The 9,833-nt window shown below is 35.6% G+C and overlaps 1 pseudogene; it reads right to left on the minus strand.

Moving 5' to 3' along the window:
* Positions 1–624: 624 nt before the first annotated feature.
* Positions 625–1,203, minus strand: LOC114045633 (annotated as a pseudogene).
* Positions 1,204–9,833: the final 8,630 nt, after the last annotated feature.

The raw sequence follows: 9,833 nt of genomic DNA on the forward strand, positions 1-9,833 counted from the left end.
GTGAAATATATATATATATATTTATATATACATATATATATTTCAAAATTACTTAAGGATATTTTTCCCATGACTTTGAGATATATTGTAAACTATCAGTTTATGGTGAATTTTGAATATGTAATTATGACAATGTGCTGATCTATTGGACACAAATGAAAAGTGTTCTATCAACATTTCTTTTTTTTATTTTTCAGAAATTAATTTTTATTGTTACATTCCAAAGAGGATGTAGAAAGTAAAGAGCCAGTTATCCAATAACTGTTACAGCTCTCAAAGGGTGGAGTACAGGACCTTAGTTGCAGTTCAGACACACATACAAAGTCCACCAGTCATCCTGAAAGGTGACTGGAAATGCTAAAGAATGTACATAAGCCACCGATTCAGATAGGCTTAACTTTAGAGATGGGTTTCTTTATCACATGGTTTTCACATCTTGAGGCTTGTCCCTAAGGCCATGAGAAGAGGTTAAGAAGGACCATATCCACCAACACCATTTGTTCAGTCACTGAGAAAACTAGCAAAGGGCCATTCCATACCAGAATGCTCTGCATGAGACTGGAGAGTTTTATCTACATCACAGTACCAAAGTAAATCTGCATTTCTGTCAGTAATATTTCACAGTCAACGTACTAAGTGCTCTTGAACTTGAAGCTTCCAATGCTTCTGGGTATATTCCACTTAGCCCGGCTGCAGGATGGGACTAGCACGTTGTGGGTATTTGCAAAGGGCTGGTGATCCCCAACATTATCATCACTCTATATCAATTGGGAGTGTCCAAAGAGATGCCTCTTCAAGATAGGCTAAACAAATGTAAGGTATACCATGTACAGAAGAAGCAGGCCCAGAATAGACAGATAAATTATAATTGTAATTTTGATTGTGACAGAACTTACTTTCTTCATATTTGCACTCACAATGAAGGCAGTAGGCTTCTACATCAGGTCCCGGGACTGGCATGGATTCTACAACATGCAGGCAATTACAATCTTTCTGAGTTATGTTCTTGTTATAAATGTATCCAGAATGTTCTTTATAAGGAAGACAAATACATTTACACCGGACATCCTCAAAATTCCTGGCTGCGTTCGCCAGCTGCACCAGCAGCAGCCCAGTGAGTGCCAGAAAGGACAGGCCGAACACGAAGCAGAGCCGCAAGAAGCCGCTCCACACCGTCGTCCCAGACGCTACCACCGCCGCCATCTCGGCCCGGTCCGGCTTCTCAACATTTCTTTAGTAACATGTCAGATATGACTGATCTTGTGTGATGTACTTGGACTTTTGTTTAAGCAGCTGATAAATGTGAATGTATTTGACAGAGAACTCCCCCCCCCCCCGGTTATTGTCTTCTTTCTCAAATTTTATTAAGTTTTAAATGTGTGACAAGTGCTAGGGATATAAAGACAAAAAAACAAAACAAAACAATCTTTTCCTTAAAGGAGCTTATATTCCACTGGAGGCAATAGAATATGAACAAAAGTAAGTAAAAGTACAGTTTATATAAAAATTATATGAATTCCAAGAGTCAAAGGACATTGTTAAAAATAGATATGTTTTTGAGAACTTCTTTTAGAAAACCATATTTTCTCAAGTGGTACCTCATACCTTTTTCATTCTATATCTTCAAATGTGCAAAAGAACATGGGAATTGATATGTTTCATTTATGAGGGAGAAAGTTACCCTAACTAGAATGATTGTGCAAAGTCACATGGAACTGTACCTCAAATCCTCTTCAAAATCTATGACGTAATAAAGGCCTAAACTAGGATATGATGGTAGAATTGACAAGGCTTGACACCTGATTAGATATGTTGTTGTTAGATATGTTGAGTCATTTCACTCCTATCCAATTCTTTGTGACTCAATTTGGGTTTTTTGTTTTGTTTTGTTTTTGTTTCTGTTTTTGGCAAAGATACTGGAGTAGTTATCCTTTTCCTTCTTCAGTTCATTTTATAGATGAACTGAGACAAACAGGGTTAAATGACTTGCCCAGGATCACACAGCTAGTAAATGTCTGAGGCCAGATTTAAACTCAGGTCTTCCTGACTCTAGACTGAACCACCTAGTTGCCCAATTAGATAGGTAGGATAAGGATAATGAAGAGTTAAGAGTAACTCCAAGGCAGCAAACCTGGGTACCTGGGAGGTTGGTGGTACATTTAACAGAAATAGGAAAATTCAGAAGAGGGGTAAGTTTGGGAAGAAAGATAATTAATTCTGATTTGAATATGATGACTTTAAGAATGTATGGAACATCAAGCTTGAAATGTCCAAAAGGCAACTGATTCATCAGTTGGGCATCAGGAATCAGTAGGCTTTTACCATGTTCGAACTTCATCTTCCAGCCAACATTGATCCCCATAGTCCAACATTTCTGACGTTCTTCTAATAATTATTCTTCAGCAATTTAAAGACAGGCTTAGAGAAACTTACAAACAATTATTTTATTGTAGTTCTTCATTGAAGAACCATAGAATCATGGAATTTCAAAGCTAGAAAAGACCTTCAGTAGCCAGTTAGTCCAAAACATTCACTCTTATCACAGCATATTGGGCAAGTACTCATATAGTTTTATTTCCAAATTTTCTCTCTCCTTCCCTCATCTTCCCCCTCCCTGAGATGGTAGACAATTTGATATAGGGTATACATGTTCAATCATGCAAAGCATATTACCATTTAGTCATGTTGTGAAAGAAGACACAGACCCAAAGGAAAAAAAGAAAAAGAAAAGATACAGGAAGTGAAAAATGATATGCTTCAATCTGCACTCAGGCTCCATCAATTCTTTCCCTAGAGGTGGATAGCATTTTTCAATATGAGTCTAGGGGCCTGAGGTATGGTTAAAACTAGATTGTGTGGTTAAATCAGGATATGCCTGCTGTTTGGTGGGGCCCATAAGGAAGTTAGAATATTGGGATTGGGGGCAGCTTTATTAGGATTCCATCAGGTCCTCATCATCTCATAAGCTGAACTACTCCAATAGCCTGCTGGGAAGTCTGACTGCCTCAAGTCTCTCCCCACTCTAGTCTATCCTGTATTCAGGCACCAAGATGATTTTCTTAAAGTACAGGTCCAATCATGTCACCTCCATACTCAATAAACTCTAGTGGCTCCCCATCACCTTCAGGATCAAAATTCTTCCTGGAAATGCACGATGGTATGCTGAGAAGCTTTTGCCCCTGACACAATATCCCATTACCCACTAAGAAGAAAAAGGGATATCCACACGTTGCCACTGTGATCTGTCTCCAACTACTGACTTTGCTGCTGTCTGAGGACAAGGTGAGGTGTTCGGAGAAACAAAATAGAAAAATAAATGGAACTATCAGTTTTCTCCCTTAAAAGCTGTAGACTTACAGAGCTGGAATGGGCCTCTGATCTACTGCGTCCCTAGGGGAGAGAGTGCCTGAGGTGAAGTCAAGCAGACCTAGGGAGATGCTGACAAGTTCTGTGACCTGAGTCAAGTCACTGAACTAATTGCCTTAGTTTCCTCATGTGCAAAATGGAGATAATAATAGCACTTACCTTACAGCGTTGTTGTGATGATCAAATGAGATAATGATTTGTAAAAACAGTAGGCAAACCTTAAAGTGCTACATAATTATATATCTGTATATAAGTACACACATGTATGTATAATAAGAATAGCAATTATTTAAATCCTATTATATAAGAGGAAAGAACAGTATGACACTGGGCAAGGCACCTAATCTCTATGAGCTTCAGCTTTCTTATATATAAAATGAAGAGGTTGAGTTAGGTGGTCTCTGAAGCCCCTTCTATCTCTATATCTATGATCCAAAAACTATGAGATGATAACCAAAATTAACACTAAATTAAATTCCAAAAATATGAGACATAGTAAATGGCCATATCACTGAATTCACTGACAATAGCTGAAAGGAATTGGTGGTGGCAGATGGGAATATGAGAGACATTTTGTAACAAGGTTAAGAGGAGACTAGATGGTAAGTTAGAACTTGTTGAAAAATCATTTCTTCTTTGTTCTGTACTATTTTGATTCCAATGTGAAGATATGCACTACACCATCAACCATGTGACCTATGACAAATTTGTTATTACACATGAACAAACACATGCCAAATTACATATGGAAAAATAAAGTGTTGGATGGAGCTAAACATATTTTCTATAAGCAAGGAGTAGCAAAAAGGGGGTAGTTATTCATGTGAATATGCATGAGAGAGTGAAAAAGGGAGAAAAAGAAATTAACATAAATAATTTTGAGAATAAAGGAATTGTATTCTAATTCTTTTTGCTAACTCTTCAACACAACCTCCTCGTCTGTTCTGTGTTCCCTTTTTCTTAGTAACTAAGGGTTTCCATAGCAACTGAATAGCCAACTTCCTACAAAGTAACTTCAATGTCCGGTGCTTAACATAGTGCCTGGCACATCACAGGTGCTAAATAAACACTTATTGACTGACTCTTGGTAGAAAAAGTTGTAATATATTTACCTGCTTGGGCACTGAATACTTAGAGACAACCTTGAGACAGGAATGGGATCAACTATAGCTCTGTCTTCATTTAATAAATTATATGTTAAAGAGAATCTTTAACTGCTACTACCTTTCATTTTATTTGCACAAATTATTTGACCTGGAACAAAATGAAACAGTTGACAGTCAACAACATTTATTGAGTGCTTATTATGTGCCAGGTACTGTGTTAATCACTGGGGATACAAAGAAAGGCAAAAATAATGGTCCCTGCCCTCAAGAAGCTCACATTCTAATAGGCGAAACAATACATGAACAATGGATATATAAGATATATACAGGGTAAATGGGTGGTATATCAGAGGGAAGACTAGCAGTGGTATGGACTAGAAACAGCCTCACAAAAATGTGGGATCTGAATTGAGTCTTGAAGGAAGCCCAGGAAGCCAGGATGCAGAGGTGAAGAAGAGGAGCATGCTAACCATGGAGAATAGCCACTGAAAACAGTCATAGGAAAAAACCTAGCACAGGAGCGAGAGAGGCATATCACATGCAAGGAACAGCAAGGCCAGTACCACTGGATCATAGTGTACACCAGAAATGAAGGAAGGGCTCAGATTGTGAAGGGCTTTAAAAAACAGAGGATTTTATGTTTGATCCTTGAAGTAACAGGGAGTAGATGGCTACAGTTAGGTCCTTATTAGTGAGGAAAATGAATCCCTTGAAGTGGTTTCTTTATTTGAATTCACACTGATATTATTTATAATGTAATATAATATTTGTAAAGTGCTTAGCACAGTGACAGGCACATAGTAAGCACTATATGTAAATGCTAACTTATTTTTTTTTTTATTTTTTAGACAATTGGGATTAAGTGACTTGCCCAGGGTCACACAGCTAGTAAGTGTCAAGTGTTTGGTCTGAGGCCAGATTTGAACTCAGGTCCTCCTGACTTCAGGGCCAGTGCTCTATCCACTGTGCCACCTAGTTGCCCCTTAGGGTTTTTTAATATTTTTTCTAACTGTTATTAATTAATTTATTATTATATTCATCATTTACATAATTATAACTGTGAATTCAAATACATGCAATCACTTAAGGGGATTCATTATTCCCACTAATCAGGACCACTGAGCTGTACTCTTAATGGTCTTGAAATATTTTGGTTTTCCTATAGGAATGGAATATATCCATTCTGGACAAGAGTCCATGTCAGTTATCTGACACACCTAAAATGCCGGTAACACTACGGATCAGCAAGAAAACAAGGTTGAAAAGAGGAAGAGTTAGGATTCTTTACAGCAAACCAAAGGGTCATATACTAAATAAACATCATGAACAAATTATAAATGTGGGGAAGACAAATCAATGAGAAAATTGTCTTCAACTTTGAATTGTTACAAGTCTTAGTAGGACAAGCAGCTGAGGTTTTCATAGATCACACTGCCCAGAATTCCAAAAGTTAGCTTTCGTGAGAGAGGAAAGCAATGGACTTCTTTGGAAATGGGCATATGCATTTAGTAAATTAGTGCCATAAAATACAGTTGTATCTAATCACATTTTTTTATTACTTAAGTTTAGGTATTGTGAAGTAAGAAGGAAGTAAAAACATTCTTCCTGCCTTCAAATACTTTATTGGTCATTTGGAGTCAAAACAGAGCATATATAAATTAACTTGATCAAAAACAAAGTGATATATAAATAGACTTAGGGGTTTCAATTTGTTAGGCATTGAGGCAGCAGGTCACAATGGATAGAATTCTACACTTTGAATCAGAAAGGCCTACGTTCAAATCCCACCTTCCAAAGTTACCAACCCTATGGGCTAGTAGTCATTGAATGTTAGGTTCCTCATCTATAAAATAGGCTGAATAATACCAGTAGTAATCATTTCACATGGGTTGCTGTAAAGTTCCGAATGTCAATTATTATTATTAATTGCTATTTCAATATCAATTATTAACATTATTATTTTAAACAACAGAAGGCTAGTGTGGATTCTTAAAGAAGGGAAATAATAAAGTAAAAAATACTGTTGGATGAGGATCTTTCCCTTAAAGAGTTCTTAATATTTTCAAGTCTCTTGCTTTTAAGTGTAACTTCAGGTATTTTATAAAGCCTGAGTTCCATGAAGAATAAATGAATGGAAAAAATGTATTAAGCCCTTCCTCTGTATTAAGTACTGAGGATACAAATAGAAAAGTATGGCAGTTACTGCTCCAAGGAGCTCACATTGTAACAGGAAGAGACAACACACAGAGGAGATTTCAGCTGCTAGGTGATATGGTCCTTAGGACTCAGGGACAAAACAGATACCAATGCACCTCCCTTTATGTCATTTCCATTTCTGATGTTGAACCTTTTGAAAGAGTTAGGGTGATTCTTTGGTCCTGTGGTTCTTTTCCTGTTTCATTGTCATAGAACACCAATACTTGGTAGCCATTGTTAGAATACAGCCTACAGTTGCCAAAGAAGTGGTAAAAACTGAATAGGAGAAAAGAGAGCTTGATGAAATATGGTAATTCCTTCATAAAGGAATAAAAAAAAACCCACTCTATTCCTTTCTGACAGAGTAAGCGTTACATTTAGTTGTTATATGGCCATGCTTTTACATGGGACTACAGATGACTAAATTAGTATCATCTATAATAATGCTTGTAATTTTACAAGCTTCCAACAAGAAGTTATTTTTGTGTTTAAAGGCATGTAGAGGAGAGGAAAATGGCATGGTCTGTGGTACTGCAAATAGAAGTGCTCAAATAGTGGTCTCCCTCCACTTGTCTTTCATCTCTGCACTGCCATAATAATGAGGAAAAGGGGATAATGGCTTAAGGAAAAAGTGCTGGATTAAGTGAGACAGTAAATTAGACATTTATCTCTCACCATTGGAAGCCTCTTTCCAGTTCCATCTTAGGTCTCAGCTGAGCTCTAGTTAAAAGTAAACCACCTCATATTTCACAAAGCCAGCCCACCCCACAGGACTCTGCACATAGGCACTCACTCTAAATTACCAGATTACCCAGGAGGCCCTGGTTCCCTGGAAGGTCAGAATTAGGAGTGCTAGCAAGGAAAATCCAGGAATCTGGCATTCCTACTTGTAAATTTATTTCTTAGCTTGGAGATACAAATGATATTTTGATTTCTTAAAATGGTCCATCAAAAATAGATAGACAGATAGATCTATATTATTTTTGCTGGACCACATTTCATTTATCTACCTGCAACAAATAGATAATATATAATAGATACATAATAGAATAATAATAGATATAGATATAGTTTTGCTAAATCATATTTCATCTATCATTTTTGCTGGGCCATTCTGGGAAGATAAAATATTGTTTGTATCTCCAAGTTAAAAAGTAAACTGATAAGCAGGAATGCTGCATCCCTGGATTTTTTCTTGTTAGCACTCCTAATAAATATCTATCTATCTATCTATCTATCTATCTATCTATCTCTCTATCATCTATATCTTTCTGTCTTATTAAAGTAGAATTTGAATTTATTTTTCAAGCCTGAAGGTAGTGTTAAAATGTTATTACTAATTATTAAAGCTTGTAGTAGGTATCAATTCTTTTACTAGTTAAAAGTTTACTGATATTTTTCCCCCTCTACTTTACAGAGGGCAAGTTTCTCACTTTATATCTGTGTTCTTTTAAGTGAATTATTATGAATACAATGTGATCTCACAAACTTTCCATTCTCCACTCCCCCCCAGAAACACAGACACAGACACACAGACACAGGCACAGATACACACACACACACACACACACACACACACACTTGCTTCCTATAAAGTATAGAACGACAAATCAGTGTCAAATATTTTGTAACTTACACAGTTTATCTAAGAAAGCTGAAAACGTTCTGGAACTTGTTTAGATTAACAATTCTCAAACATTTTTGTCTCAGGACCCCTTCATACTCTTAAAAACTATTGAAGACCCTAAAAAGCCTTTGTGTATGTGGATTATATCAATCTATATTTACCAAATTAGAAATTAAAACTGATATGTTTAAATACTTGTTAATCATTTAAAAGTAATAAATCCATTACATGTTAACATTTTTTATGAAAAACAAAACTATTTTCCAAAACAAAAAATGAGAAGAGTGACATAGTTTTGCAAATCTTTTTTTTTTAACATCTGTCTTAATAGAAGACATTTATCTCTTAGTTGCTTTTATATTCAATCTGCTGTGATATGTTGTTTCGAAGACTCTCTGGTTTTACACACATATGTAGCTGGAAAGGGAAAGAGTATTTTAATAGGCAAATAATATCAGTATCATTAAGAAAATTGTTTTGATCTTACAGACCCCCTTGAAGAATTTTAGGTACCCCCAGGGTCCTTAGAGAAGCAACAACTTAAATTTTATTTTTTAAGTATTTATTCAATTTTTATTTGCTTATATAGCACTTTTAATACATTTTTCTCATTTGAATTTCATAAGAAAACTTTGAATGAGGCACTATGAGTATTATTATCCCCATTTTGCAGATGAGGAAGCTGAGGCTCAAGGAGGTTGAATGGCTTGTGTAAATGTGAACAAGCAGGAAAGCTAGGATTTGAACTAAGCCAGGTCTTTCTGATGCAACATGCCAACCACTGCACTATAAAACACATTAGGAAAAAAAGCAACTGGCTTCCGTGACAAAATACAGTCAAGCCAGTCAAATCCTGACTGGTTGGCAACTTTCTTAACATGAGGAGTCAGGATAAGGAACAGCTATTGCCATTCTTTAAATATATATGTACGTATTTTTATATATGTATATGTATACATATTTACATATATATGTAAATACATACATATGAAACATATATATGTTTCAATTTAATTGGTTCACTTTGAAATACAATATATTTTATATTATACATTTAAAGGTATTATCCTGAGCAAGAATCCATAAGCTCTGCCATGCTGACAAAGGAGTCTATGACACCAAAAACATGTAAGAACTCCTGAAGAATTAACTTAGCTATTAGTTTTATAAGGAAATGAGTTATAAAAATCTGGGCATCCTCTTATGAGTAAAAATTTTCAATCTTTGTTTTAGTCATATGCCTCTTTGAAAGTTTTTTCAGAATTTTTTTTAATTTTTAATAATAGTTTTTTTCCCCATTTACATGTCAAGACAATTTTAGTATTCGTTTTTACAAGATTTTGAGTTCCAAATTTTTCTCCTTCCTTCCCTCCCTCCACTTACCTCTTTCTAAAATTTTAGGCAATTTGATATAGGTTATATATGTGCTATCATATAAAACATATTTCCACATTAGTCACAGTTGTGAAAGAAGAAACAGATAAAAAGGAAAAAAAAACATGAAAAGAATAAAGTAGGTGATAAAAGTATGCTTCAAT

The sequence above is a fragment of the Vombatus ursinus genome, unplaced genomic scaffold (genome assembly GCF_900497805.2).
Source record: "Vombatus ursinus unplaced genomic scaffold, bare-nosed wombat genome assembly UNPS02014779.1, whole genome shotgun sequence".
Lineage (NCBI taxonomy): Eukaryota > Metazoa > Chordata > Mammalia > Diprotodontia > Vombatidae > Vombatus > Vombatus ursinus.